This window comes from Cherax quadricarinatus, chromosome 6, assembly GCF_038502225.1.
Source record: "Cherax quadricarinatus isolate ZL_2023a chromosome 6, ASM3850222v1, whole genome shotgun sequence".
NCBI classification, from domain to species: domain Eukaryota; kingdom Metazoa; phylum Arthropoda; class Malacostraca; order Decapoda; family Parastacidae; genus Cherax; species Cherax quadricarinatus.
The window spans coordinates 42,866,933-42,878,042 of NC_091297.1; the positions used below are offsets into that span (position 1 = coordinate 42,866,933).

Genomic DNA, 11,110 nt, shown 5'->3' on the forward strand with positions numbered 1-11,110 from the left:
CAGTGGTATTACACTCTCACACACACCATACATTACAGTGGTCTTACACTCTCACACACACCATACATTACAGTGGTATTACACTCTCACACACACCATACATTACAGTGGTATTACACTCTCACACACACCATACATTACAGTGGTCTTACACTCTCACACACACCATACATTACAGTGGTATTACACTCTCACACACACCATACATTACAGTGGTATTACACTCTCACACACACCATACATTACAGTGGTATTACACTCTCACACACACCATACATTACAGTGGTCTTACACTCTCACACACACCATACATTACAGTGGTCTTACACTCTCACACACACCATACATTACAGTGGTGTTACACTCTCACACACACCATACATTACAGTGGTATTACACTCTCACACACACCATACATTACAGTGGTCTTACACTCTCACACACACCATACATTACAGTGGTGTTACACTCTCACACACACAATACATCACAGTGGCATTACACTCTCACACACACCATACATTACAGTGGTATTACACTCTCACACACACCATACATTACAGTGGTATTACACTCTCACACACACCATACATTACAGTGGTGTTACACTCTCACACACACCATACATTACAGTGGTATTACACTCTCACACACACCATACATTACAGTGGTATTACACTCTCACACACACCATACATTACAGTGGTATTACACTCTCACACACACCATACATTACAGTGGTATTACACTCTCACACACACCATACATTACAGTGGTATTACACTCTCACACACACCATACATTACAGTGGTATTACACTCTCACACACACCATACATTACAGTGGTATTACACTCTCACACACACCATACATTACAGTGGTATTACACTCTCACACACACCATACATTACAGTGGTATTACACTCTCACACACACCATACATTACAGTGGTATTACACTCTCACACACACCATACATTACAGTGGTATTACACTCTCACACACACCATACATTACAGTGGTATTACACTCTCACACACACCATACATTACAGTGGTATTACACTCTCACACACACCACACATTACAGTGGTATTACACTCTCACACACACCATACATTACAGTGGTATTACACTCTCACACACACCATACATTACAGTGGTATTACACTCTCACACACACCATACATTACAGTGGTATTACACTCTCACACACACCATACATTACAGTGGTATTACACTCTCACACACACCATACATTACAGTGGTATTACACTCTCACACACACCATACATTACAGTGGTATTACACTCTCACACACACCATACATTACAGTGGTATTACACTCTCACACACACCATACATTACAGTGGTCTTACACTCTCACACACACCATACATTACAGTGGTATTACACTCTCACACACACCATACATTACAGTGGTATTACACTCTCACACACACCATACATTACAGTGGTATTACACTCTCACACACACCATACATTACAGTGGTCTTACACTCTCACACACACCATACATTACAGTGGTATTACACTCTCACACACACCATACATTACAGTGGTCTTACACTCTCACACACACCATACATTACAGTGGTCTTACACTCTCACACACACCATACATTACAGTGGTCTTACACTCTCACACACACCATACATTACAGTGGTCTTACACTCTCACACACACCATACATTACAGTGGTCTTACACTCTCACACACACCATACATTACAGTGGTCTTACACTCTCACACACACCATACATTACAGTGGTCTTACACTCTCACACACACCATACATTACAGTGGTCTTACACTCTCACACACACCATACATTACAGTGGTCTTACACTCTCACACACACCATACATTACAGTGGTCTTACACTCTCACACACACCATACATTACAGTGGTCTTACACTCTCACACACACCATACATTACAGTGGTCTTACACTCTCACACACACCATACATTACAGTGGTCTTACACTCTCACACACACCATACATTACAGTGGTCTTACACTCTCACACACACCATACATTACAGTGGTCTTACACTCTCACACACACCATACATTACAGTGGTATTACACTCTCACACACACCATACATTACAGTGGTCTTACACTCTCACACACACCATACATTACAGTGGTCTTACACTCTCACACACACCATACATTACAGTGGTCTTACACTCACACACACACCATACATTACAGTGGTCTTACACACACACACGCCATACATTACAGTGGTCTTACACACTCACACACACCATACATTACAGTGGTCTTACACTCTCACACGCAACATTCGATATCCATTATCATACAAAAGTATTATTACAGATAGTGACTTAAAATTTTATCTCTTCCCCCCCCCACACACACACCAACAGAAACATCCTGAATTATCATTAAACAAGAAATATATTTAATAAGTCTTACAATCACTGGTGATACAGGAACACCAAATCATAAAACCATAAAGAAAACGTATTATTGACAAATCAGAAGACATGACATACCTAAGCACAGTGACACCTCAACCAGGTCGAATAAATACATGCAAAAGATTAATATCACAGAACATTGTAACACTGAAGTTCAACAGAGCTCAAAGGCTACCTATGTACATGTTTATTTACTAATTAAACCCTAACATACCACATAATATAAAACATTGCTACAAATACAAGCTATGATAAAGTATACTAAAATGCCACAATACCATAAATAATACTAACACAATGTGAAATATTACATTTCAAAACACATGTATGCAACTACCAATAAAGTTGGTATTACCGTTAATGACTTAAACTCATTACACATTAATTACCCCCCCCCCTTCACCCCGAAATGAATGATCGTTATCACCAACTTGTTGACTTTAACATCCTAACTTGACATATATGAATAAACTAAGTGGTAATTATATAAGTATTGGTGAAACAGTAACACCAAAGACACAGTGCAATTAATAAAAATATTAACATGACCAAGTCGTACACGTTGACACTTAAACCAGGTTAAGATACACTTCTAGTGCTTAACAAGTCCAGGAACATTGCCTAATGAAAGGGTCATAAGAAGCAAGATCACCACCCATCTAGAAACCCATCAGTTACACAACCCAGGGCAACATGGGTTTAGAACAGGTCGCTCCTGTCTGTCTCAACTATTGGATCACTACGACAAGGTCCTAGATGCACTAGAAGACAAAAAGAATGCAGATGTAATATACACAGACTTTGCAAAAGCCTTCGACAAGTGTGACCATGGCGTAATAGCGCACAAAATGCGTGCTAAAGGAATAACAGGAAAAGTCGGTCGATGGATCTATAATTTCCTCACTAACAAAACACAGAGAGTAGTCGTCAACAGAGTAAAGTCCGAGGCAGCTACGGTGAAAAGCTCTGTTCCACAAGGCACAGTACTCGCTCCCATCTTGTTCCTCATCCTCATATCCGACATAGACAAGGATGTCAGCCACAGCACCGTGTCTTCCTTTGCAGATGACACCCGAATCTGCATGACAGTGTCTTCCATTGCAGACACTGCAAGGCTTCAGGCGGACATCACCCAAATCTTTCAGTGGGCTGCAGAAAACAATATGAAGTTCAACGATGAGAAATTTCAATTACTCAGATATGGTAAACACGAGGAAATTAAATCTTCATCAGAGTACAAAACAAATTCTGGCCACAAAATAGAGAGAAACACCAACGTCAAAGACCTGGGAGCGATCATGTCGGAGGATCTCACCTTCAAGGACCATAACATTGTATCAATCGCATCTTCTAGAAAAATGACAGGATGGATAATGAGAACCTTCAAAACTAGGGAGGCCAAGCCCATGATGACACTCTTCAGGTCACTTGTTCTATCTAGACTGGAATATTGCTGCACACTAACAGCACCTTTCAAGGCAGGTGAAATTGCTGACCTAGAAAATGTACAGAGAACCTTCACGGCGCGCATAACGGAGATAAAACACCTCAATTACTGGGAGTGCTTGAGGTTCCTAAACCTGTATTCCCTGGAACGCAGGCGGGAGAGATACATGATTATATACACCTGGAAAATCCTAGAGGGACTAGTACCGAACTTGCACACGAAAATCACTCACTACGAAAGCAAAAGACTTGGCAGATGATGCAACATCCCCCCAATGAAAAGCAGGGGGTGTCACTAGCACGTTAAGAGACCATACGATAAGTGTCAGGGGCCCAAAACTGTTCAACTGCCTCCCAGCATACATAAGGGGGATTACCAACAGACCCCTGGCAGTCTTCAAGCTGGCACTGGACAAGCACCTAAAGTCGGTTCCTGACCAGCCGGGCTGTGGCTCGTACGTTGGTTTGCGTGCAGCCAGCAGCAACAGCCTGGTTGATCAGGCTCTGATCCACCAGGAGGCCTGGTCACAGACCGGGCCGCGGGGGCGTTGACCCCCGGAACTCTCTCCAGGTAAACTCCAGGTAATGAAGTTCAACCAATCCTTAATCACATCAGCGCGTCTAAGGCGCACACAGGCGCAGACAACCACAACTGTGTATGTGATTACACATCCCATATGCACAGGTTCATACACATTTGCCCGTTACATTATTCCAACTCTCTCTCCACACTAAAGTCGCACACATTCTTATTAACTATCCAACCCCAAGGAGACGATCCCGTTTCTACCCCTGACATCCCATTAGCATTTACCATCCCTACCCTGCCCCTCCCACCTAATTTACAAATTTAATAAAACCTCTAACGTAAGTTCTCTATATCCCTCTGAGAAAGCCCGCTCCCACCTTCTCCCATAAATTTCTTTGTTACGGCACAACGTTTTATAAAACGTAACCGCTGAAACCCACCTCTTCACCTCACTGACCTCTTTCCCCCTCATTCCCCACGTTATGTATATATAATCTACCATAATGTACCCCACAGCCCTAATAATACTCTCATCCATACCCCCCACGTCAAGACTTAATGCCCGCAGAACAGAAATGCTTTTACCTCTTATCCTATGCAGCACCCTGCTCAACCAACCCCTGACGCTCCCCATCCCCTCACAAAAATACACTACGTGGAACGCAGAATCCTCCCCTCCACATATTCCACAGACCCCCCCCTCAACCACCCGTCTATCTCGTAAAACCACACCCGAGGGTAAAATCCCATGCAAAAAATGATACATCACCTCACGCCCACGGGGTTGTAACCTTAACCTACTGAACCTTCCCCATATACTTCCCCAGTCATACATGGAGAAAATCCCCTCCACTGGTGCCACTACCCTCCCCACTAATATCCTACACAGCCTACCTATTTTTACCTTCCCCAGATCCTTATCCAACACCAGAGCCCTGAAAATAGTTTCACACTCACGCAACTCTACTCCAGAATACATATGTTTCAATCTACTGTGTATTTTGACCAACCCCCCCCCACCCACACCCTCCCTCATCACCTCCCTCTTAAATTCATTAAACTCAACCCCCCCTGATGCACAGGTAACATTACCACATCCCTTTTAAGCCAATCACAGCCCGAACCCCACAAGAATTTAAAAACTCTTCTAAGTATATGTGCAATTGCCGTCCCAGTTAAAGGGAACACGGCTGCCACGTGCCAAATCTTGCTATACAATAAGACGTTAATAACAATGGCATGCTGCACAAGGGCCAAATGATAAGGCCGCATTGCTCCCAAGCGACCCAGAATCCTGTCTACCAACCTAACCGAGTTTTCCACACGTGCAACATCCAGATGATCTGCATAGATAAGGCCACAAATTTTTAACGAAGTCACCCGCTTAGTCACAACTACACTACCCCACTCAACCCTCCCCATCCAAGCTCCCAACCCCATGACCATGGACTTCTCTGAATTCACTCTCATACCAGTTGCACCTGTGAATGTGTTGACTACCCCATCTAAGGCGTTCATTGACATCCCCTCCCTAACCAGAACAGTAGTATCATCTACATACCCTATAAGAACTGGCCAAACCCTGCCAACTCCACTCCCTTCCCCCTCATTAATGCCCATTTGCTGCTCCACCATTCTATAAAAGGGGTCCTGTATGCACGCAAACAAAAGCTGTGGCATAGGACACCCCTGTCTAAGTCCCCTACCCATTACAATCCTCCCCCCCAATCTTCCATTAATCTGTACCCTTGCCATTGCCCCACGATATAACGCATCTACCCATCCCACTATTTCTTCCCCAAAACCCTGTCGCCTAAGGATAGCTCTCAATGCTTCTCGCTCCACTCTATCATATGCTCCTTGCCAGTCTAGAGCAACCAAGCCCCCCCTTTCCCCCCTTTTTCTTCCACAAAATCCTGTAGTAACCCATGCCCCTCCCCCATAGACCTCCCTGGCAACCCAAACTGAGTTCTTAATACAACCCACCCTACTACACACTTAAACCTATTTCCTAAAATCTTAGCAAACAACTTATAATCCATGCATAACAACGATATTGCCTGGTAGTCCCTAAGCGTATGCTGTCCCTTACCCTTCGGTACCAAGACTACTACAGCTGTTGCCTGCTTTTCTCCCAACTTGCCCCTCTCCTTCATCAAATTTAATAACCTTACCAAAAAAACCCTCATTAGCTACCAATGCTGTTGATAAAACTCTGCCAGTAGTCCATCGATTCCCGGTGCTTTGCCCTTATGCATTTCACTTAAAGCTCTCCATATTTCCTCCTCAGTTATTTCCCCACCCAGTGCTTCCCTATCACTGTTTCCCAACCGACATATCACACTCCCACTCACCTGTTCTAAATCCCCAGCTCCTACCTCTTCCTCTTGCCAATACTGCTCATACCACTTATCCACAAACAACCCCATCCCATCTGTAGTTTGTATAACCTGACCCACCCTATACCCACCCACCGACTCATGAACCTCCAACCATGGAATAGCTGTTGCCTGCTGATGTTGTTTTTGCCTACACAATACACACGACGACGGCCTATCTCCCCATAACACCTCCTCCCACCCCCGCCATTACTCTCACTGCTTGGAACCTCTTGTCCTGGATTTCTTGGAGCCTCCCCTTAATTACCATAATGTCGTCCATAGGATAGGTACCCTTCACCACCCCCCTTACATAACAACCCCTTAACCTGTCCTCCAAATAGTTAATGAGCCCATGTTTTAAAGAATTGACCTGTTTCCCTTCCCGCACATAATAATGCCGAATCCGTTCCTTAGCCACACCATTCCACCACGTCACCACATCCTCTACCCCTTTTACCTCCTTACTTAACCCCTCCCACGGTGCTGTAAAACCCTCCAACCCCTCCTCATCTTCTAACACACTCGTATTTAACTTCCAGTATCCGCTAGAGATACTAGCTAAAGGCTCCCACTCCACCTCTGCCACTACCACCCGATGATCTGAAAAAGCTACTTCTATTGTATGGACAAACTTTGACAATACCCCATGAGATATGTGGCTATCTAAACTAGCCGCATAACCTCTCCTCACGAAAGTGTGCTCTGCCTCCCACTCCCCCCACCTACCACATCCTTCAACTGAACATCCACCAAGAGATTTCGTAAGGCTGCCAACATGCACCCCGCCCCTTGTGGTTCCACATCAACTCTCCTAATTACACAATTCGAGTTCGCACCAACGATGGCCACTGCAGGTAAACCACGTAAGGCGAAAACTAGATCATCACACACAAAATCCCTCTTTACTTTCATATCGTTTTCCGCTGGCGCATACACACTTACAAAGGTTACCCTCGGCCCCATCCACCACCCATCCACATGCAACACCCTCCCCCCTCCCCCTCCCCCCTCCCCCTCACTTCGTATCAACACAAATGGGCTCGCCTCCTTTATCAATAAACCCACACCACCTTTCAAACGTGAAGATGGCAGAGTCAAAACCTCAAACCCCGCCACCTCTAGCACTCTTCCCTCCCTGAAATTATGCTTCTGTAGAAATACGACGTCCAACCTATATTTACATACGAAAACATTCCCTCTTCACTCTATTACACAGTCCATTCACATTCACAGTCATACACCTAAGGCCTTCCTAAAATTTCCAACCCTTCCTCCTCTCAACCTTCCCAGGGCCTCCTGCCCCAGGGTCAAAACATGATTTCGCACCATCCACCCCACCCTTCTTTTGATGCCTCTTATCCTGGCTACCTCGAGAATATTCATCCTTCCTCCCAGACCTCTGCGCCGGCGTCAGGACGTCATCTGAGTCTGATGCCACCGCTCTCTTCCTCGTGACACCCTCCACCGCCATGCTGTCTTCCGATGATTCCTCACAGTGAACTTGAACCTCCACTGTTTCATGTTGCACAGAGCACGGTGACTCCTCTCTGTGCCTGCTGATCTCCTCCTTCCTTCCTTTGCACATCCCGACACTCTCCTTGCAACTCAGGGATGGTCTCCCGGACAAGGACGTCATCCTCCCCAGATGGAGTTAAAGTTTTCAAAACCTCGTCCAGCTCTTCCCCCAGTGCCATCACCTCCTGCTGGACTAGCACTTCCTAATCCGTCACCAGCAAAGTGGCCATTTCTGGCTCAACACAAGTTATGGCTGGCCCATCATTCACCACAATGGAATCTTCAACAATATCACTCCACAGACGACCACCTCCTCGTTTGCCCGTGGGACTCTCCACGACAGCATCCACATCTGTAACTGGTGCTCCACCAGTCCGCACCGTCCCCCTCCTCTGTTGCACACAAGTCGCCGCCATGTGATCGTACTCCCCACACAGCTTGCACATACGTTGCTGCCCAGCATAAGACACAAGAATCTGGGTCCGGAACTCTTTCATCACAACGTAGGACAGGATCGGATGCCTCAGAGTCATTTTGAGGGAGAAAGCACCCTCCGGACGTCCCATGTATGCACCTGCCGCCCACTTGCCTTGGGTTGCCAGATGCATGGTAAAAAACACCTCAAACACGTTCCTTATGTCAGCCTAGTCAGCCTCGAAGGGGACATTGCGCAACTTCACCCATGTATAATTGCGAGAGACATCTATGAGACACACTCTTATAACCGGGGCTGCATCCAGACTCACATGCTGAAATTTCGTCACCAGCGACTCATACACAGCCGTCGAATTTCACTTAACAAAGATCCTATAGGCCCCACTCAGGGCTACATCATATACCTCGTCATCTTGTATTCTGTTCGTCTCTCGTATGATCATCGGTAGCAACACTTGTGCCGTAGAGGGGGAAATCGCCACATGAAGCAGCTCAACGCCGACAGTATTTACTCTACGCCGTACACTCAGTGCCATGTTGTTGCTATGAGAGCTCACATGAAAAGAGCAGAGATGTGCAGAGCACAACCGCACTCCACCGCAGTCAGGCAGTGAATGCATTGTAGCATTAAAAGACAGAGAAGGGAAGTAAGCCCAGAGAAGCTTTTGCTACCTAAAGTCTTTATGGAGGGGGATTCCCCTTCCAAACACTTAACTCCTCCCTCTTTCCTCTTCCCTATCTTCCAGAAGCCAGCATTAGCCTTCAATAAAGTTATGTAAAACATACATAATTGTTAAAAAAAAAAAAATTTTGTGAATATTTTCGTCTGGAACGGATTAATTGTATTTCCATTAATTCTTATGGGAAATATTAATTCGGTTTTCGGCCATTTTGGTTATCGGCCGACCTTCTGGAATGGATTATGGCCGATAACCGAGGGTCCACTGTATATATATATATATATATATATATATATATATATATATATATATATAGATATATATATATATATATGTGTGTGTCGTGCCGAATAGGCAGAACTTGCGATCTTGGCTTAAATAGCAATGCTCATCTTGCCATATAGGACAAGTGAAAATTTGTGTATGCAATAATTTTGTCAAATTTATTCTGAACCTAACGAAAAAAAATATATTTCATTGTGTTTGTTTAGTATTAAATTATTGTAAGAGTATCTAAAATATATTTAGTTGGGTTAGGCTAAAATAAATTGCGCTTGTTATAATAAGGTTAGGTAAGTTTTCTAAGTTCCTTTTGGTGCAAAATTATAAATTTTTACATCAACATTATTGAAAAAAATATATCTTTAAACATATAAGAGAAAATTTTAGAAAGGACTTAATTTTAAATGAGTTATTGCTAATTGACCAGTTTTACACATTCGGCATATATATATATATATATATATATATATATATATATATATATATATATATATATATATATATATATATATATATATATATATATATATATATATATATATATATATGCTGAGGATGGTCTCAGTGTAGGGCCAAAATAAACACAACTCGTCATGCTTTGTAGGTAATGCTGAGAGCAAGACTTTATTACGAAAGCGCTTGAGTCTTTTTTGACTGACACACTGTCTTATAAAAACTTATTCTCTTTTCGTATTACATATAAATCACAGAACTGGCCTGACTTGAACCCATAGCAGGTGACTCCTTACCCTCAGAAGCTAGTGTAGTAACCACTAGGCCAGTGTTCTAACCACTAGGTCAGTGGTTCCCAACTTTTTCACCACCAAGGACCTCTTTTATTTAAATTTATTTTCCCAGGGACCCCAGGTTTTTGAAAGATCTGTCTACTCAACAATCCAATTTTATTAACTAATATCAAACTCGTTTTCCCAGTTTCATCTCACGGTTGAAAAACAAACGTAACTGAGTATGCAATTAAATTTTGAAGGTTTAGCTTTTCCAGCCTTATCGTGAGTAAATATTCATTTTACACCGCAGTCTCTTGAAATTCCAAACTTAGCTATTGGACCCCCAGTATTACTTTTGCTAACTCTCATGGGTCCATGGACCACAGGTTGGGAACAGCTACACTAGGCCAACTGGCTCTAATTGGATTCATCCAACTAGGTATATTTCTATACACCTTATTTACCGGCATTCTGTTTCCCATCTATTATCATACTTTATTTGTTTCTATATGGGCTCGTTTGTTCCCATGACCACCGTTTACTAAGCTTTTGGATCTCTGTTTATAATAAAAAAAATCCCCAATGGTTAGGAAGCAGTATGTTAAGGTCATGCCTTGTGACTTCTTTATCTGTGGAGA

At 43.5% G+C, this 11,110-nt stretch overlaps 1 protein-coding gene across 1 annotated transcript in view; it reads left to right on the plus strand.

Annotated features, from left to right (window-relative positions):
• Positions 1 to 11,110, plus strand: part of LOC128692908 (O-acyltransferase like protein) — a 235,800-nt gene that overhangs the window by 203,209 nt on the left and 21,481 nt on the right. The gene's annotated exons all lie outside the window — the stretch shown is intronic.